The sequence below is a fragment of the Balaenoptera borealis genome (assembly GCF_965194805.1).
Source record: "Balaenoptera borealis genome assembly, chromosome: 2".
NCBI classification, from domain to species: Eukaryota; Metazoa; Chordata; class Mammalia; order Artiodactyla; family Balaenopteridae; genus Balaenoptera; species Balaenoptera borealis.
In genome coordinates, this window is record NC_138867.1 from 94,064,868 (window position 1) to 94,086,900 (window position 22,033).

A 22,033-nucleotide genomic window follows, 5' to 3' on the forward strand; every position below is an offset into this window, starting at 1 on the left:
CCATCTCTTAGCACAGACTATTGTAGCAAAATGCTCCTCTGTTATTGCATAGTGTAACTAAAGATGGACAATCATGAAAAACCTTTTTTTAAGAATAAATTAGTTATTTGAATGCTTACAGTATTTAAACTTTCAGATAAATTATCTTAAATACAATTGGTATGAGGAATTCAAGAAATAGTAATGTATATAAAGAATTTCTCACAATGTATGGCACAAGGTAATTGCTTAATAAATAACTTTTAATTATTATTATTGTACAAACAGATTAGTATATATTTAGAGGAAAATTCCCAGGACTATAAAGGGATCAGTATAATGTGAGGATTTTTTAAAAAAGTAATTGTCTTAACTATATACATACAGTTGTAGATTCATATTTCCTTTAGAGTTCTCTTCATACATTATCCATAATAGCTGATGAGTTTCTAGTTGACAAGAACCATGCCAGTTTAACTTGTTTTTTTTAAATTTCTAACCAAGCACTAAGAATTTTATAGGCACATTCTGTTTGCATTAGATAAAGCTAATTTAATATTTTTCTTACCACTGAAGGAGATTGGGAGCTTCCAACGATTCTTGGAAATCATTAAATTAGGATTAATGATTATATAGAGAATCTATACTGCATGCATTAATGTTAGACAAGGTCAGGGATCTACATTATTCATTCATTTATTCAGCCTGTCATTTTCAAATCATTCAATAAACATTTATTGAGCATTTTGCACTCCTTATTAAGTATACTAGATGTTGGAAAATTAAAAATAACTTTTAGGCTCCATTATTAATATGATAGATATTTGTGCTGGAAGACTATTTATATGTGAGACATCTGTGGGGGAGTTTAGCTTTTACGATCTAAGGAAGGAGACTAGATTATACCATAAAGTTTTATCTTGAATATACTTACATACAAATTCAGGATTGTATTAGAGTTTTTTAGTTCAAGCAATAGGAAACCCAATCCAAATTGGCTTAAGCTAGAGAGGGAATTTATTGGCCCATATACATGAAAAGTCCAGGGTATTTCTTGTTTGAGTACTGCTAGATCCAGTGTATTGATGTAATCAGAACCAAATCACCCTTTTAATCTTGGTTTCGCCTCCCTCTGGAAGTTGGCTTCCCTCTCAGGTAGGCTTTCTCTTTGAGCTGTCCCGTAGTAGCTCAGACTTACATCTTTCATGCTGCAGAAAGGAAAGAATTCTCACCCTGTGCCCATGACCAAAGGCCTGGAACTTTCTGATGTGGACATATTCTCTTTGCTTAACTGATTACTGTGTTTGGGAGTAGGCGGATGATGTTCTGATTGTCCCTCAAGGATCAAGTGTCCACCTCTAGGCTTGAGGATGGGAGGATGGAGTTGGTTCCATGTGAACCACTTAGTCTGAGAGTTGGTAAGAAGTACCACCCAGGCCCCTTACTCAAGGAAGAGGGATGCATGATGAGGAGTCACACAAGGATCCACAGCAAAGGTCCTGTGACAGGTGTGGGACTGTTCCAACTGATGGGGTTGGTAAGAGAGAGGAGAAAGAGCTTCAGATTAACATTAATCTTATGTATTTTGCCATTTACATTGGTGATCAGACACCCTGTCTAGAAAAACTATCACTGTGCTTTCGATTTCTTTAATTGTAGTATAAAAGATCCCTTTCCAGAACCTCCAGGTAGACATAGAGGTTTTGATGTGCACACCTATATGAAAAGTGTGCATCTAAAGATGCTTGTTCTTTGTGTAGCTAGATATGTGACTATCCATGAATGCGCATTTCAGACAAGGAATTTTCCAATTTTTATAGTATCCATGCTCCAAATATCCCTCTTGAAACTGCTGAGGACATAGTCCTTCTACTTTATTTAAAAACAAAAATCACAACAAGAGCAATAGCAACACAACAAAATGCTCCATTTGCCTTTAAAGGTACACTGTGAATATGCATGTTTGGTTGTTTTGGGAGGGGAAGAAATGTACACTTGAATTCAGTGTTATTTGAGAATCTTATGGATGCATTGCAGGCACCTTCACACGCCAGACACTGAATTTACAAACTCATAGGATTATCATAAAGCCCAGCAAGGCAGATCTGATCTCTGTCTTTCACATATCTCAAATGTCTAATCTAGTCAGTCTTGACTATGTTTATATTTATGAGAGAAGCAGTAGAATACTGATTGGAATTGGTGTATTTGGCTGGGTCTTACCGATTGGTGGATACCATCAAGATGGTCAGCAGGATTTTCCCTCCGGATGTGAGATTCTGTTGATTTTTATTCTGGAACAATTCTTCTCAGAAAGAGGATCTTCCAGCTTCCTGCCTGGAGGGTATAATGATGGCTTTTAGCATACTAAATGTGGGCAGGCAGAGGGGCTTGGGAGTTTCACCGTTTATTATGCTGATAAAATGTAATCCTCCAGTTTTCAGCAAGGCACCACCTCTCACCCTGCTCTGTGCTTGGTGTCCCAATCTAGGGCCCTCTGGTTCAGTTTTTGTTGGAGGTGGAAGAGGTATGTTGCCTGGTTATGGAGGTGGGGACCTGAACTTCTCACTGCTCCTCGTAGAAATTTTCCAACTGGCTTCCTTAACAACTGCTACCTCCATTTCCTAAGACTTTCGAGGATTCTAGGATAGAGATGGCTTGCTTCTCATTTGTATCATGCTGTTGTAGACTTAATCTTCCTGCTGCCTGCTAAGCCATTTACCATTTCTCCATCCGCTCTCGGCTTTCATATACTATTTGGTTCAGGGTTATAGAGAGCCTCAGTCGTACTGAAGTCACAGTTTTGTGTCTGTTTTTTGTTACCTATGCTTTTTGAGAATGATTTTTAAAAGAAGAGGGCAAAAATATTTTTACTATTTTGAAGCCAGATGTCATCTAATTTATAATTCTCTTGACCTCAGTGTCCTTATCTATAAAATGAGCTAGATAGCTTCTAAAGATGTAAATGCCATCATCATTATTGTTTTCATATTAATATAAGTGTACGTGTATTATTTTAAATTTCTAGTTCATTGATTTAGGATAAATTTTTCCTGTTGAGCAGGCCGGAAAAACTAAAACATCCTATATGTTAATTAATTTTACTTCAGGCATATAAGTACAAATACAGTTGTATCCACTATATTATAGGGTGTCCCACATAAAAGCAATTAGTTAATTGAAGCATATTCTTTAAATGGGGCATCAACCAAACAGATCAAACCACAAAAAAAAAAGGAATGTGATTGTTTACTAACTGCTCTAACGTAAGATCCTTAGAGCTTTGAAGAAAGTGACTTTACCAAATGCTAAACTTAATTTTAGGTGATGCAACTACTTAGTTTTAAAATAGTTCAGAAATACTAACTTTATATGAAACTCTAACACATTTTTTTAGGTGAGCCATTTATTCTGTAATGATTCAGTTGCTAACTCATGAGTTAGAGAATCAATTATTTTTAAAACAATTTTTTAAAGTTCTGTGCTCTTCCATTGTTAAATTGTGACATGTAATAATAGGTCCATTTTGGGAATTTACTCTTAATAAGACAGTTACAAAAATAATACAATATAAAATTTCAACCTATATTTGGGATTTGAGTATAACACACTACTCTGATGCATAAGCCCAAAGGAACACATTTCTTATTTACATGTTTCTATTATCCTTTCCTTCTCCTCTCTTCCCTCCATTTCTCCCTTTCTCTCCTGAATATCCTTAGTTCTATTTTGTCACTAAGAAAAAGTTTCTACATATCTGGCCAAAGGCCAAAAGTGAATACCAAGCAAACTCAGTCACCTCTTTGAGGATTAGTGACGGGATATTTACCCAGCATGCCCTAGGTTTGCAGTGTTTCTTTTGCCAAGATAAATCTCTGGGCAATCCAGTACTTGTTTGGAAGAAGACTTGAGAAAAGTTTAATCATTTGTGGAGTTGATTTTTTGACAGGTCAGCAGAAAACTGCTTTTTTTTTTTTAATCCAGATTAATGTGTTTAAGTAAGACTCAGGAAATAAAGAGTACTGGCTTTGGCAACAGGTTTGGGCAACAGGCAGATGCAGAGAGTTCTTGGAGAGGCATCAATAAGCATATGCATCTCTGGGGAAAAAAAATCCCACGGACCTATAAAGAAGCCAGTTTTTCAGTTATACGAACATTAAGTTTAATTGTTTCTAGACACGGTTGGATAGAGAAGGAAAAATTGGGGCCTGGCCTAGTTTTATCATGTGACCATAATCTCCAACAGCGACAACAATATCAATAAAACCGTGGGTTCCCAGAAAACCCTTCTAGAACCTTTAGTGAAGACCTTGGAGTAGAAGAGTAACCGGAAATCGAATTACCATGCAATAAGGATGGAGGAATAAAAATGGAAGTGCAGGTACTTAACAACAGCTAAGTGGAGAGGAAGGAAATGGAAACTTTTAAAATGCTTTGAATGGACATGTGCTCCTGCATGCAGTCATCTAAAAGAGAGGCCAGCTAAATTTGGTCATCTTTTAAAGTTCCAATGACTTGTATTTCCCAGGAGTGACCAGGCCCTGAGAATATGACTCATGCTTACCAAACTACTTGCATGACTGAGGTAGACACAGAATGATGATTTATTTATTAACAAAGGAAAATATAACTATTGTGTGGCCTGGGCGTGTATGTGAGAGCATGATCAACACAGTCCTTCTCTGTAGACAAACCTTCTTGAGAAGCTTTATCATGGTTAGAAACCATGGGAACAATACAATGATTTCAGGAATAAAAGTTATATTATCAGTCTGTTCTTTTCCTAAAGTTAAACAACTTGGGAATCACAGTGTCATGGTAATCCCAGACCCGGAAGAAGGGGGCTTTAAATAAACTCAGTGCACAGTGGTACCATTCCAGGGATATGTGATGTCTCCATCTCTTGAGAGGAATGGTTTTGCCAGATGGACCAGGGCAGTCACAGTCTGATGGCATGTGCTTCCAAGATCCTCTCAGCGATAGAGTGGCTTTGCAGTTGGACCGAAATAAGTATAAGCAATCTCCTTTTCAGTTTACTTGGATTCTCAGAACTGCTCAAGCCTCATCCTTAAGTCTACTTCTGTTTGATAATGGAGTGCTTCTGGGAACAGCCTTACTTGATGGATTATGTTCACCCACTGTTACTCTCCAGTATCCATCCATCTTTCTTCAACCAACCAAACTGGAGAATTAAATGGTAGTAGAATAGAAGCCACCACCCATTCATTTCAAATCTTCACTGGTGTTACCACATTGGCTAGTCCTCAGAATTGCAGTATGGCTTTTGGTTGAATATTGTGGTAGGGATACATGTTCCAGAGTATTTCATTTGTTACTTAGTCCTTTATTCTTTACTCTGTGAATCAGGAAGCTATCATGGGGGGCTCTATGATTAAGGATATCCATTCTTCAGCTCCTGAGTTTGTATTTGTTTGTAATTCAGGGTCCTCCTAAACCCACTTGGAGGCTGTCAACATTCCATTTTAATCTGAATCCATATACCCTCTCTCTGACCAGTAGTCTAGAGTGATATTCTGGGTCCTCAGGAATTAGTGTTAGCTCAGAGCCAGAGTGCAGTAGCATTGATATAAAAGTTTGTTTCACATTCCCAGTTAATGCTGTAGATTTCCGTGTAGATGGATAATAGGAGTAGATGACACTTACTGAGCACTTATTATGCATCAGGCACTGTTCTGATTCTTGTTTCTAAATGTTCTAGATGCTGGTATGTCTTTCACCAAATATCCAAAATCTTTGGCATAAAGAATATTTTTGTGGGCCCACCCAGGGGTACATAGAGGAGATGGGCAAGTCACACGTTAAATCTACCAAGTGTTCCTAGCTTGTGAAAGGAGAATTCCCTTCAAATAAGAAATGGGGGGACTTCCCTGGCAGTCCAGTGGTTAGGACTCTGCACTTCCAATGCAGGGGGCGCGGGTTCGATCCCTGGTTGGGGAGCTAGGATCCCGCATACTGTGCGGCACAGCCATTAAAAGTAAATAAATAAATAAATAAATAAATGCCTCTCAACTCAAACAAAAGTACGACTAGAAAATTAAAAAAAAGAAAGAAAGAAATGGGTCTGCAGGCTGAATGGCCAAAAGCAAAACAAAATATAGAGACCTGGTAAATGTCTGCTACACACATACAGGTCCACCTCATTCCTTTAACTGCCGCATAGTATTCTATTGATTTGATATTTCATAGTTTATTCACTACTCCTCCATTAACACGGTTTCCTTATTTATTGCTACTTCAAACAATACTTTATAAATATTTTTATATGTCTCTGAGCACATATGTGAAGATTTTTCTATGATTTGTATTAAAAGAAAGGTTTCATTATCAAGTGTGTTCATATTTTGCCTCTGTGTTGGAGAGGCTGAGTCCCCATATCCTATCCTTTTTTTTTTTTTCCAGACATACACAGTGTTTACTGGTACTTTTGTTTTGAGCTCTGTAACAAAACGGTGTTTGGAAACAATATTTAGGATAAACAGTTCATTTGGCTAAAAGGTTTTGCTTTGTTTTTGAGAAGAGAAGATTCAAAGTAACCATAGTTATGAACTATGGCAAGCAGAGACAGAGGGCTGTTCAGGAAAAACCAATGAATGGAAAATGAAACTCCTCCAAATAAATGAATAAAAAAACCACACAAGCAAAAAACAGCAAAAAAAATACAAATGCTTTAACCAACAATCTCGTCCTAATAATGAGAATCAATCTCATGTAGGTATCAGAAAACTGAAAAAAGCTAAGATAGACAAATCATGTCCCCTAGAATCTGAGTAGGGAAAATTAAATAGGTTCCCAACTTTTAAAATACAGATTTTAAAAACTTTAGCTTTCTAAGCCAAATGTATATAGCATATGGTTTTATATGTCCAATGCCCTCATCTCTTTTTTTTCCCCTCTGAGCTTACAGGAAAACACTGTGTTTATTTCTGACATTTGGGAAAGCTGTTTCAGCCCCAGTGTTGATTGATAGCAGTACATACAAGGATTAATAAAAGAGATGTGTTCAGTGAGTCACCAGCACAAGAGCTAAAACAGGTCACATCCCAAGGTAAACCACGCAGGTCCCAGCATCACCCCATAGAGTTTTAGAGCTGTGATTGAGATTCAGAAAGGAGGAATGTGTGTTTGCCAAGAAACATCAATGCTTTTGACTTCTTTAAACCTAGACTGCTTGGTGGCATTTCCAGACGGCTGATGAGGTCTGGAGGGGAGAGTGTAAAGCTAAAGTCAAAAACCCTACTGAAGTGAATTTGCTGTAGTTTTTTGTTTTAAATGCATGGATGTTTCATGGTGAAAAATTTGAAATGGAAGACGTTAGTTAGCATGAAGTGATATGCTAGTCCTCACTCATATCTTGGCAGGTCTGCCTGATTTTTCAGTAAGGGTCAAAATGCCAGGAAATTTCATGTTACTCATATTCCTACTCATATGCTATTAATGATATTCTAAAAAAAAAAAAAAAAAAACTGAAAAAAGAAGCCAAACACCTCAATCAACAATCTGATCCTAATAATGAAAATCAACTGCTATATAGAAACCAGAAAACTGGAAAAAAGATAGTATAGACAATATTATTGATTTGATATCCCAATCATAATAATACCACAAATACTTTATCATATTTTCCAGTAAAGGAGCTTCATACATAATTAACTTTGATCTCATCCTAAATAATCCTAGATTATCTGTTTACTTTGCAATTATTAATGTTTCTCTAATTTGTTGATGAATCTATACCTTTGTATACTATTATTGTTAATATGAATTAATAAGGCCCACATGCAAGAACCAGTGTGTCTCCTTGAAGTTGCCACTGCTTCTTTTCTTGTCAAGAATATGTAGAATTTTTTCTTTCATCGAGTGTGGGCTCTTGCTTGACATTTAATTCAGTTGTGTGGGCTCTGGTAAACTTATTTATTTAGAATTCAGTGGTAAGTCTCCCCGCCACCGCCCCCCTGCCCTCATCCATTCACTGCTGCTCTCTTTACAGAAAAACCTAGCAAAAATAGATAACATGTGTTATGGGCTGAATTGTGTCCTCTCAAAAATACATATGTTGGAGTCCTAACTGTCAGTACCTCAGAATGGGCAGAATGGGACCGTATTTAAAGATAGAGTCTTACAGAGGTAATTAAGTTAAACTAAGGCCATTAGGGTGGTCCCTGATCCAATATGACTGGTGCCCTTATAAGAGGAGGAAATTTGGACACAGGTACAGAGGAAAGGCGGCTCTAGAAAGCTAATACAGCACAGGTGCTTTATTCCCCAGACTTTCCTGCCTGAAACACCTCATACATTTTTAGATTTATCTGTCCAATACATTTCTATACACAAATAAAAGATCGTAATATAATTATTTCTTTTTCCAAACTCAACATAACATGACACACAGTCTTCACTGGAAATATTTTCAACTTAGGCCATCAAAATGAAGTTGTCTTTGCATATGATTTATGTATCATTTTAACTTTATTTATTTGTTTATTTTTGGCTGCATTGGGTCTTTGTTGCTGCACGCGGGCTTTCTCTAGTTGTGGTGAACAGGGGCTCCTCTTCGTTGTGGTGCGCGGACTTCTCATTGCGTTGGCTTCTCTTGTTGCGGAGCACGGGCTCTAGGTGCCTGGGCTTCAGTAGTTGTGGCACTTGGGCTCAGGAGTTGTGGTTCGTGGGCTCTAGAGCACAGCCTCAGTAGTTGCGGCGCATGGGCTTAGCTGCTTCGTGGCATGTGGGATCTTCCCAGACCACGGCTCGAACCCGTGTCCCCTGCATTGGCAGACAGATTCTTAACCACTGTGCTACCAGGGAAGTCCCTTATGTATCATTTTAATACTGTCAGATCCCTGGCTTTCTGGGACCCAAGGTAGGTTTTTCTTCCATTGCATATATACTGTAGGATCTTCTGCTAGCATGAGCATTTGCTTTCTTCAGATTCTTTCTTTTCTACCTTAGTGGTGGCTTGCTATTAATTTATAATTTTGGGGGTAGCCTAGTGTGACATGGCTGATTTGAGAATGTCTCTCAGTTCACAGGGAAAAGATAATCACAACCTCTGGCACTACCATTACAGCTCTATATCCATCTCCTGGTGTTTAGAAATGCTTTAAACTTACCTTCATGGCCTTTTGGCCCATTGGTTAATTTTATAGTTTGCTGCTCTGGGCAGTCTGGACAACTTACCATTTAATATCAAAGCTCTTTGCTTTTCTCCCTTTATATTTTTGTCCATGTAGAATGTCATCTTCCATCAACTCAAGACCAAATTGAATGCATGAATATGTGACAGACAAGTTCTTGTTACAGGTCACTTTTTGCGCCCTATTTACCATCTAGATGTGAATTGGAAATAGGATAAGGAGATTCTAAAGCCCTTAGTTTTGAGTTTACATCACAACTGGATGTTGTGTATATATATATATACACACACACACATTTATGATTAATGTTGTGGTGAACACATAGAATTGGTGTGTGACTTATGAGTGATTCCTGATTCTTCACTATGGGCAGATGGGAGATAGTACGTACCTGAGTGATATTTACAAATATCAAATTATGTGATTTCAAAATTCAGTCTCTAAGGGAAGCATGTATGCAGATTAATAGGAGGTTGTAACCCTCTGCCAGTGGTTCTGTGTTTTGGCAAGAAACAGTTTCCTTGTGTAACTAGTAACTTCAGATGGTTGATAACCATTCAAGAGATTGAGAATTATTAATGTAGGTTTTCACAATATCTTGCAGGCATCGTTCTTATTATAACCTTATATGACACAATAGGCCATGATGATGGGTTCACTTTACGTTTCTCTGGGACTAAATATTTTGAAAATGATAGAAACTATTATATGTAGTCGAATGGTGTGCTTTATCAACTCTAGCAATGCTCCTCTTTACCAAAGAAGATACTTGTCAGATAGAACTTCTTTCGTTGAAAAAGAAAATAAAAAAAAGAATGGTCAAATATAAAATATAATTCCTCTATTTATGCTTTCATGAAGAAACAGATGTCATTAGCCTTTGAGTTTTGTGGCTTTTTTACTCACTGGATTCTTATGTATTTTAGGAAAGGTGTGGTTTAATGTTTGTGTTTGTGCCTGGGGTCAAATGTATCAGTGGTTTAATATGGGAGAAGTCTAAGAGAAGTTATTGTAGGAGATTAGACTGACAACATATCTAAATTTCCTCTTGTCTTGAATCTCTTATGTGGCTGAATGTGTATATATATATAAAATATATGTATGTATTTGAGAGCAATGTTGGAAAAGGAGGAAGAATGTCATCAGCAGGCAGAAAATTTTGAGAATTTTTGTGAATTAGAGAGAATGCAATCCTGAGATCCTCCAAGTTGAGAGTGACCTAATATAGAGGAGAGGGAGGTGAAGGAATAGCCCTCTGAGTAATTAAACAGGAGCTAAATCTGAGCAGCAGAATGGTCAGTCCTTTCACTTCCCCCACTAAACTAAATGACAGGCACAAGTGAAATTCAGTGTCAGGGTAAGCCTGAAAAGTATTATCAAAATAAAGCCTTTAGGAGTCTGAGTGAGAAGGAGAGCAGATCATGTGGTGACATGAGACGCACACGGGCACAGAGGGAAAAAAGGGAACAGACTGCTCTGCCAGGAGTTTCAAGCTCTGAAGTGCTTCTCTGCCAATGTACACATCTTCCTAAGTTGGCAAGGTGTAGAGCAGATGGGTACCCAGCCTGCCTGCCTGCCCATGCCCAGGGAGCCTGAAGGGGTGTTGTCTGCTTGACCCACCCTAACAATTTATGTAAGAACTAAAAGCAGTCTTTTCGATCAAAGTTGAGGCCTGCTGGAACATTGGAACTGTATCACTGCAGAAGTAACCCATGCCAGCTATTAATGGACAACCACCTATCACCAGGTAGTTGATGAAAAACAATAGAAGGAACAAGATGAAGTAACAGAACCACAGATCTAAGGTTATAAAAGAAATAATTCAAGAAATGGATGAAAACTTAATAAGAAACACATAAAAAATATCTTTAGAGAAAGTCAAGTGACTATTATCCATTAAAAGAAAAGCAAAGAAGGAGGAAGATGAGGAGGGGAGAGAGAGGGGGAGGAAAAGACTCTTATGAAGATGAGTAATTAGAAAACACAAATTGGTTCTAGAAATTAAAAATCTCATTGGCAAAGTAGGGGAAAAAAATCAAATGCAAGGGCTGAAAAACAGGATGAACATTGCTGAAGGCTGAATTAGTGTTCTGGACAATAAAATATTCTAAAATTTGGAGAAGAAAGAGAAAGGGATAGGAAAAAATGAGTTAAAAATTAAAACACAAGCATTTTAATCCTTGATGTTAAACACCCATAGAATAGGAGTTTCAGTAAAAGAGAACATAGGAAATGGAAGTGATGAAAAGGAGCTAGAGGAATTTCCCTTGAGCCAAAGGTTTTGGGTCTTCAGATTGATAGAATGCCCTTAAATAGCTACATCCTAATGAGGTTTCTGGTTTCCAAAGTCTAAAGCTTCCAGAGAGAAAACCAATCAATCAATCACACAAACAGATGGCCAAGAAAGGAGTAAGAGTCAAATTGTAATCAGACTTCTAGTTAGCAGCGCTGGATGCTGGGGAAGTAGTTTAAGGAGGCTTTTTCTGTCTGTGAGCAGATGGAGAAATCCTCTCCCCTTTTTTATGCCCACTTAGAATAATTTTAGTTTAGCCCTCTGTTTCCCAAAACTTCCTGATCATCCAGTCACCTGGGAAACTTTTGAAAAATTCAGATGCGTAAGTATACCAAGAAATATGGGTGAAAGAGATCCAGGGAATGGTCTGTGAATCTGTATTCTAAAAAGCTCCTCAGTTGGGAAATAATTGGCTGAGCCCCTAGACACTGATGACTCAACTCCATTAGCTGTTTGGTCCATGTGACTCTACTCCATGGACCTGAGCTCCAATCTAGGGCTAATTCCTCCTTATTCTAGACCACAGTGCTGACTGACTCAGTGTGCTCTGTCTGAGGCCATATATGTCTCATGTGGCCAGAACCCAGGCCACAGTAATAATATTCATGGCTTCTGCTTTATTTTAGACTAAATGTGTACTAGATGACAAACTAACAAAAAATGTGAAATATTTTTGTAAATGCAACTCTATTAGAAACTGTTATCTTTCATTTCTGACCCACCAATCATTGTTTGAAGCCTTAAGTTTCACGAATAGGATGAAGAACTTGGCAAGAATTTTCCAGTTAAATTGCAGCTGTTCAGTTCACATGGATTTAACTAGGTCTAATTAATTAAAAATTAAAGATTTATCAGGTAACACTACAGAATTGTCATATTCATAGAGAAGCCCCTAGAGTTGCCTTTTAATTCTATCAAATTTGTCATTAAGAGAGAATGTCTTACACTGGCCATATCATCGGAAGTCACATTAAGTAAAGAAGTAGCTTCTAGAATGTGGTGCATGACATGAGCACTGAGAAGTAGGGTCAGGTACACACAGGAATCAACATTCCATAATCTTGTCAGATCAATACAGTTTTGGCAGATCTTATTCACACTGTGGATGATTGAATCCACCACTCTACTTGCATGTTTAAAGACAGAGAATGTAGATTCTATGCAGAGGGCGACTAAGAAAAGGTTTGCCATTCCTACAATTGAATGCTGCAGCATTAGGTGGTATAAAACTAAGTAATTTTTTTTTTTTTTTTAACTCAAAGAGTTATTGTGAGGATTAGGAAAGAAAATGTGTGTGGGTGAAAGTGCACTGTAAGTTCCAAACACAAGTCAGATGGGAGCTATTTATATTAGCATTATTTTTATTGTTATTGAAGCATTGGTGGACTTTTGAAGGCTCTCTCCTTTCTTTCCTGTTTTAATTTATTTTCTTATTACACTCTAATACATGACATAGATGCATCAAAAATTTTCACCACATTTCCCTGCCATGGCTCCTTTTCCACCCTCTGACTTCCCTCCAGTGAGCTTCTTCTTCCCTTCCTCCAGTCTCCTTTTAAAGCTCCTTCTTCTGACTTTCTTCAATATTAAAGGAGAAGGAGAAAAGTACAAAAGTTGAAACATTTATATAAATCAATTTTATTAGTAACTGTTATCCGTTATGGCTGAACTGAGCCTATCGTTAGTTTATGAGTGTCCTGCCTAGCTAGCAGTACTTCCCCTTGAAGGCATAGCTAGCCATTCATTTCTTTGATACACCTACTGGTTAAAGAGTTTTTATTTTCATTTCTAATCAGAAAAGAGGGCTAAAATAAAATTTGGCTCCAAAGAAATCTCTGTGTTCACCTAAGCCTATGTTGGAATTTCCAAAAGATTATACTCCTCTTAGGTCCAATAAGTTAGAGGGAAATTTTGATTACCATGCCTGGAACTTGTGGTCAGTGAGATTAAAAACTGTAAAGGTCTATCGAAAGATGCAATTGAGATAATGGCTATAATTTTAGGACTTAATAAAAATCATGACCTCAATGTTTCTGAATTTCTTTCAAAAAGTAAAGAATATTTGCTTTACCTCAGGAAATAAAAACAAATAAAAGTTTAGTTTATATGAGAACCTCAGAGACAGTCCCAGTGATCAGCTCCTAATGATTGTGTGTTCAGAGGAGACCAAGCATTCCTACTTTAACCTTTTAACCTTTAACCTTTTATGGTATTTATTTTATACACGTTAAAGGGTTAGTATGACATTGTTCCGTTTTCTTTCTTCCTTTCTTTATTTTTTTAAATACATATTTATTTATTTATTTTTGGCTGCATTGGGTCTTTGTTGCTGCACGTGGGCTTTTTTTAGTTGTGTCCAGTGTGGGCTGCTCTTCGTTGCGGTGCGCCAGCTTCTCATTGCAGTGGCTTCTCTTGCTGCGGAGCACAGGCTCTAGGCGTGCGGGCTTCAGTAGTTGTGGCACACAGGCTCAGTAGTTGTGGCTCACGGACCCTAGAGTGCAGGCTCAGTAGTTGTGGCGCACGGGCTTAGTTGCTCCGCGGCATGTGGGATCTTCCCAGACCAGGGCTCAAACCCGTGTCCCCTGCATTGGCAGTCAGGTTCTTAACCACTGCGCCACCAGGGAAGCCCTCCTTTTCTTTAAATTGAAGATACATTGAGTGCTATCAGTACATTATAGGAATAGAATACTAATTTTATTAGAGAAAAAAAAAGTGGCATTTACTTGGTCTTGATTTAGAGAATAATTTATGTAAACTTTTTTTAAAGGGCAGGAGATGTCAAGCTTTCCTGATAAATTTCAAACTAGATCAACACATTCATTGGCTCATCACCAAGGGATAAATTGTGCATTGCATCCTGTATATATTTGTTCTAAGGTTTCTGATTATATTTGTATTTTTGTTAAGAGAAAGCTATTAAAAAATAGTCTGGTCACATCTTCCAGGTAATGAGTGGTCATCTTGACCTCACTCTTGGCACTTTTGTCATTTGACCCCTTGTATTTGAAAAATGTCTGGAACTGGCAACATCATTGATGTGCAACTCACTTTCTGCATTTCCATAAACTTATCAGAAGTGGATTTGATGTCCACAGACATATGTTAGAAGGAGCTTTTAAACTATAGTACCGTAGTAGCTTCATGATAGAAGCAAAATGATGGTGAAAGCTAAAGAGTAATAGCATAAATCAGGGGGTGGAGGAGGGAAGGGAATTGGGAGACATTCACAAAAGGAAGCCAGACTGATCCCTGAGTCTTTAAGGATACCCAAATGGGGACTAGAAATCAGTCGAATAAGGGTGGGTGTGACTGTAAAAGGGCAACACAACGCTTGTAGTGATGGAATTTTTCAGTATCTTGACTGTGGTGGTGGATATAGGAACCTCCAGAAGTGATGATACTGTGTAGAACTAAACACACACATACACACACACACACACACACACATACAGGTTCAAGTAAAACTGGGGAAATCTGAATAAGGTGAAAGGATTGGATCAATGTAAATATCCTGGTTTGATACGCTATAGTTTTGTAAGGTGTTACCACTGGGGGAAATGAAGCAAAGTGTACAGGAGCTTTCTCTGTATTATGTCTTATAACACTGCATGTGAATCTACAGTGATCTCAGTGACATTAAAACAAAAACAATCTAATTATGTGGTACTGAAAATTGGTTTACATGGCCATATACTTGAGGGCAAATACAGTGACATATATTTTTGCACTCGTAACCTCTAATGTGGTGACAGACGTATGATAAGTGCCCAGTAAATTATTGCTAAATTAATTAATTTGGGGGACAAAGGAGAGTGAGGAGTCAAAGATGGTTGACATTTCTATTCTGAAGTACTGAGAAGATGGTGATACCTATAATTAAAAAGACATAAAGAGTACAAGGTACAGATTTGAGTTGAAGTCTCGCTCTCTTTCTCTCTCGCTTTCTCACGCTTTTCTTGATGCACTGAATTTGAAATTTTAGTGGGATATCCAAGTATAAATATCTAGAAGACATCTTCAAATATTTTTATTCTTTTTAGTGTTCTTGTTAAACAACAAATGTTCTAGGTGTGACTCTATGCTTCAGGGTTATATGTACTCATTACGTTTCTTGAAAAGGACTTAATTAAGCTTTCATAGTTCATTTTCTAGTCTGTAATACTGCATATTCAACCTGACAGTCCAAATTAAAATATAGTTGATTATCACATTCTGAATAGTCTCATTTTATAGCTATAATCTGTTTATTGGCAATAATTTTGATACAGAGTTTAAATTCTTAATCATTTGTCAGAGGGATTATCAGATGTTTTCACTTAAATCTAAGGGGTTAGGTATTGCTTTTAATTAAATCAGTTAAAAAATGGACATAAGAATATTTGCCATGAAATCATAATATTAGTCAATGGGCAAATATGTCACTTCTAACATCACTTGTAGGAAACTGTTGATTGTAAAACTAAGGTACAGGTTTTAGTATCACAGTCTAGAAAGGAACTTCAGTAATCATCTAGTTCTATGATCATAACAATCATAACAATCTTGAATAGCAGTCAATATTATTCTTGACAATCTCTAGGCATTTATATATTATATATGTTCCTTCAGCCAGTTCTTGAGTTTTATCACCTAGTTGGTCAAAGGAGTTCTTTCTTATGTTGAAATGAAATGCCTTCTACTGGCAGAGACTATGTTGTAATTCATCTTTGTGCTTCTGCAATCTCCTATTGTGTTAGGCAACAAGGCAGTGGCCTGTATTGTGTGTTTTTATTGATTGAAACCATGCCTAAATAAATGCTTTAATTTTATCCCATTTTTCTTCTGTCTAGGCCTTTAAGGGAAAGAAAAGCATAAAGCCACTCCTGATCATAAAGATAATAATCAAGGAAGCCCTTAGTCTTCTCCAAGTTAAAGCTGGAATTAATTTAACTTTTTCTCATAGAACCTAATTTTCTTTCCTAATTAATCATCCTTACCATTGTCCTCTGGATCTGCTTTAGCCTTCACATGTCCTTTAAAAATTTGTCACCCATTGGACACTCCATTCCAATAAGGACCTCATTAATTTAAAATATATCAGCTTGATTACTTCATGGATTATGTACATTATTCATTTGTTACACAGTTTTTGTCAGGCCACACAACCCTGTGACTGTTTCTGCCACATTGTAGGCTCTCAATAAATATTTGTTAAATGACTGAATTTGCTTAAGATTTGGTCATGTTAATAGACCTGTCGCTTAGAGAAAAGAGTACCAAGCTGTGGTCCTGTCTGGTCCAATAACCTATAGATGTTAGTGAAAACAGCTCTTTCTGCTTTTACACAAAGGACAGAGGAAACTTCCAATTGATTGACAAGGCTGTCAGAATTACCCGCCTCTGACAGCAAGTGCATTTCTACCAGGCCAGGCTTACCTACCTAATCCTGTCTTCATGACACCGTCTTAGCAAGAGGCTCCTTTGGTTGGATTCCTGGTCAGCCTATTAAATCAAGCCTGTGGAATATCAGGCACATCTGAATTCTAACAGTGAATGTGGGGCTTACTCTGACACCTTTGTGCCATATTATAATATCATATTAACTTTTTTTTTAACAAAGGTATTATTTAGATTTTTAGATTTTTAAATTTCCTGAAAAGCAGGAATTGTGTTCCACTCACCTTGGGCCTTGCACATGACATGCACACAGTTGGCACTCAAGTATTTTTTGAACTAAAGGCTGTTGAATGGCATTTTCAGTTTATGATAGTTTAATGAATGTGACATATTTAATTTTACTAGTAATAGCAAACAAATATTTGCCTATTGATTTAAGCTGATATTTTAATGCTATTGATATAGCAACTTTGGCAAATTATTATTTTAGCATTCCTGGGTTCTATTTAACTTACAGTCTGTCATTACACCAAGTAGATGTTCAGTATTTTCCCAGTGTTTTCTACACTGGGAGTTGGTTGATCAATAGGGCGATCATGGGCTGTTCTCAGGAAGTCACAGAGACTGTAGCCCAGTGCTCCAAGTAGCTATTTGGAGAAGAGGCAGTGAACTATGGGTGACCTGGCATTCTTTACCTACTGCCTCCCCTTGGGCGCTTCCTCCTTTCAGATTTGATGTGATACTGAGGGTGAGACCAGAGCTACTGCAGAAACTCTGTACAGTGAAAATGGAATTTATTTTTCTGTGGACAGTTGATATGAGTCATGGAAAACCCAGGGGAGTTTACAGGATGAAAAAGTTTAAGAAGTCCTGAGGTGACCTCAGGCTGATGCTAATTGAATTCCCTTGACAAAAGATCTTAAATGATGTAGAGCAGTTACTATTTTTAAATGAGTGCAGGGAAAACAATTTTCCCAGGGTGTTTCATTGGAGACCAAAAGGTCACTCAGGTTCTGTGGTTACCAGTTATGTGCAAATCAGTCTTTGGGTTAAGTGAGGACTCAATCCAAGGGATCTGGAATTAGAAGACCTGGATTTGTCCTGGTAATTGTCTTTGTCTTATTAGTTGAAAACAATGTGATTTCATTTTAGCATCAAGGCTTAAAATGTCAAGTAAAACATACAGATTTCTATTATCTTTAACAGAAGGAGTTCAGGATAGTTCTAAACATCTAGTCTATTAAAACATTTGGCAACAGACTTGATTTATGTTTGTTGTATGTGTTTCTCTGTGTTTTACACATCTCACAGAACAACCTCACCCAGGCTCATGATTTCCACCATCCTCATAGATAGGGTTTTCTCCAAACTTACTCATTTTATGCCTATTTCCTGGGGAAATTATTAGTAGCCTCCTGCCTATCATTCTCAAAACTCTTATAAAGAATGGTTTTTTGAATTCTAGACTGATGGGTCTTTTTCTAGACACCTGAATGTTGAAATAACATAGACATTTTACCCTCAATGTGCCTAATACTGAACCAATTATATCCTCAGCACTCCTTTCTTTTCTGTATTCCTTGCTTCTTGTGACATTCCCTATCCCCTGTGATCTCCATCTGCGTGTTCCTCCTTCACTGATGTTCATGGCCCTCTACTCTTCTCAGAGTTGTTGCCCAGAAACTTTCTGAGTACGTCTCCCCATTTATTGAGGATTCTGGGTAGATCCTTCCTCATCTTCTCTTCCCCATTAGTCCACCATCTATCTGAATTACTTCAATGTCCATGTATATGACTGTGGCAAACACCATTGGTTGCCTACCCCAAACCATCTGTTGTTCCATCTTCTTCCCAGACAAATGAACTCTGCTTTTGTTCATGTGGAAGTATGCTTAGCTCCAGAAAATGAATCATGATTTGTCTAACTAGTGGTTCTCATTCCTGGTTACCTATTGGGATCTTCTTGGGAATTACAGAAAAATACCACTGCTAGGAACAGTCTCAGAGTTTTTGACATAATTGGTCTGAGATGGGCACAGATGTTGGTGTTTTCTAATTTGCTGTTTACTCTGCAGGTAATTCTAATATGCAACCAGGCATGACAGCCATGTTTCCAAGCCCATCATGGCAATCTCAGTTTCCTTTGTGATTGGTCCAAGACTATACACATAACCAAATATGGGAATTTCTACTGACGTTTTCTGGGAAAGCTTTGCTTTCATGATAAAAAAAGAATTTAATAAATTCAAAGTCTCCTTTGCCCTTTACTTTCCTTCTTTTATGGATGCTGTCCTGTGAGGATGCTTGTAGCTGTTTAGCCATCTGAAAACTCTGAACTGGTAAGTCAACCTGCTGAGGATAACAGAGCGGAAAAGTATAAAGAACCTGGGTCTCTGATGTCATTGTTGAATCTATGAACCAACTAGAACCTGGCTGACTCTAGACTTTAGGTTAGGAAAGCAATAAATGTTCTTATGTTAAGGCTGCTGTCTTTCATGTCTTATGTATTTTGCTGAAAGCATACTTGTGATAGAGTGCCCTATCTAACCTCCCAGACCAAGGGTCAAAAAACTTTTTCTGTAAAGGCCCAGATGGTAAATACTTTAAGCTTTGTGGGCCATATAGTGTCTTTTGCAACTACTCAATGCTGCTCTTCTAGCACAAAAGCAACCACAGACAATACATGAACAAATGAATGTGGCTGTGTTCCAATGAAGTGTACTTATACAAACAAGCAGAAAACCAGATTTGACCTGTGAGCTATAGTTTGGGGATCCCTGTCCTAAATCATCATTAAGAAATGGCAGGGTATCAGATTCTAAAGGGCTAACTACATCTTTGATATTTCTTGGACAAGATAAGATTAGTTCCCTTTTCTGGGGCAGTATAGGAAATAACTGCAGAATTTGGAACTGAGAACAAGGGAGGGAAACAGAATTGAATTACCTGGACTCAAAAGGTAAGAGAGAGCACCATTTGGAGGCAAGAACCTTAGACAGGGTTACCATGGAAGTTTTAGATGGACATTAGTAATTCCAGAGATTTTGTGTCATGGGTGTAAAGAGGAGGAGATATTACCTCCATCAACAAAAGGCTTATGGGATTTCTCAAAGCCTCAAAGTCTATTTTGGCTCAGAATCTCAACGTTTGTTATTTGGAGAAAGAAAAATTTACTGGGGTATATAAATGATGGTGGGAATGATGCCAAAAATTGTCCACTGTGAACCAGTACTAAATCAAATCTCAGAGACAGAGTTTTGGGTGAAGTAGAAAAGAATAGCTTTATTGTTTTGCCAGGCAAAGGGGACACAGCGGGCTCTTGCCCCTCAAAAATTTGTGTCCCAACCTGGGAGGATTTGGTGAGGAGTTTTATAACAGTGGTTCAAGGGCAGGGTTGCTGATAAGAATCAGTGTGTGTGCAGGGCCTACACTTCTTTAATCTGGTCTCAGGTGGTCTCTTGTTGAGCTTCTCTGGAATGAAGAATGCTAACATCTTCCATTTGTTGACGTTTTAGTTCGATAAAGAGCTCAAAGATATTGTTATGTGTATCACTTAAGGCAGAACCAGGACCCTGCCCTAAGGCTGCACTGTTATTTCTTGGCTGCTCCTCCCTTGTCTGCATTCCCTCTGTTACCTGATTAGCAACTGTTTGAAAGGCTTCCATGCCCAGGAGCCCCACTGGGTCCTGCTCAGTTTCAGGAGGACAAAATGTCTAGGTGGGATTCTGATTTATCAGGCTGGGCTTCTGTGGGTTCCCTAATGAATGAACAGATTTTTCTTCCTGTAGCAGATTAAAATAACGAGACAGTGTTTGCCATGAGATCTGTTCTTTCTTTGAAAGAGGCACCAGCTAACTTTAACTCACCAATTCACAGTTGTTAGTTGTGAACAAATTATTTCATCCCTCTATGCCTCTATTTCCTTATCTGTAAAATGGGGATTAATGTAGAGCATACTCAGAGGACTGTTGCAAGGCTTAAGTGAGGTCACATGGTGAAGCTCTTAGCACAGTGCCTAGCAAGTGTTTAATACATGTTAGCTATGATTAGTATTACTAATCAGTTAGCATTACTGATCTTAAGACTTTTATATCTGCTACTATATATCTCCCCCTGGATTGCCCCATAAGTACCTCTAACTCCTGGTTCCTCCTGTCTCTCTCCTTCCCACCGAATGCCCTTCATTTGTGCTAATTAGGAAAATGCCTTGGGTGTAGCAGAAAGAAATGTGGTGCAGTGTGTGAAACTGTGTGTTTGGGCTTGGATAGACTTAATTCACAGAATATGCTATGTGTTGTCTGGTTATCCAAGGAACCCAATAAAAACTGATCTCATCCTATTGATTAAATTTTCTGACACTCTTATCATTTCCTTTTGCAATTTTATGGTCCAGAATGATTCTGTTGCCAGTATCTTATGATAGAAGGAATTACTTTTCCAGTCAGTTGCAATCATGCTGTTTATCAAAAGAAACTTTGGACAATCAGAATGGACTTCAGAGCTGTGTCCTGAGCCATCTGGCCAACACTGAGCAAGAAACTTTGTCCTTAGAGACTGAAGTACTAACAGAATTGGAATGAATGGAGTTGAAATTATTCAGCTTTGTATGTGAAGAATAACTTACTGTTTATGCATATGAAGGGACATTTTTAAAGAAAGGAAGCAATTATAGGCTGTTTGGTGCCTGCCTCACTGACCTCTTCATTTTAACCTTGCTTTTTTTACTTGGGGGATGTTTTTACTCTGTGTTTATTAATCTGTGTCTATGAATGCCAACACTTTATGTAATGCATTCATTTATTCAATATTTACTGAATGCCAATGGTCCTGGCACTGTTTCAGGTGCTGGAATAGAATGGGGCTCCTGCTCCAGTGGAGGCTGAGCCCTGGCCTTGAGGTATGTTGAGGAGGAAGAAATTTTCTTTCTAAGGATTAAACTGTCATGAGACAGATTAGCAGGAGAAAATCAAACAGAAGATTAATAACATGTATACATGGGAGAGACCCAGGAACAGGGAGTAACTCACCAAAATGGCCGAAACCCTCACCTTAAATACAGCTAAAGACAAAAGAGGATGTTGGGGGTAGTGGTCTGGGACTTCAAAGGGGAAGAAGGTAATTCACATGGAAATGAAAAGCAAATGTTTGGTAAAGTAAATGTTTGCTGGGCCATGTAGATACATGAGATACAGAGATGAATTGTAACAAACAGACTTTGCTAGGTTCCTCCCTA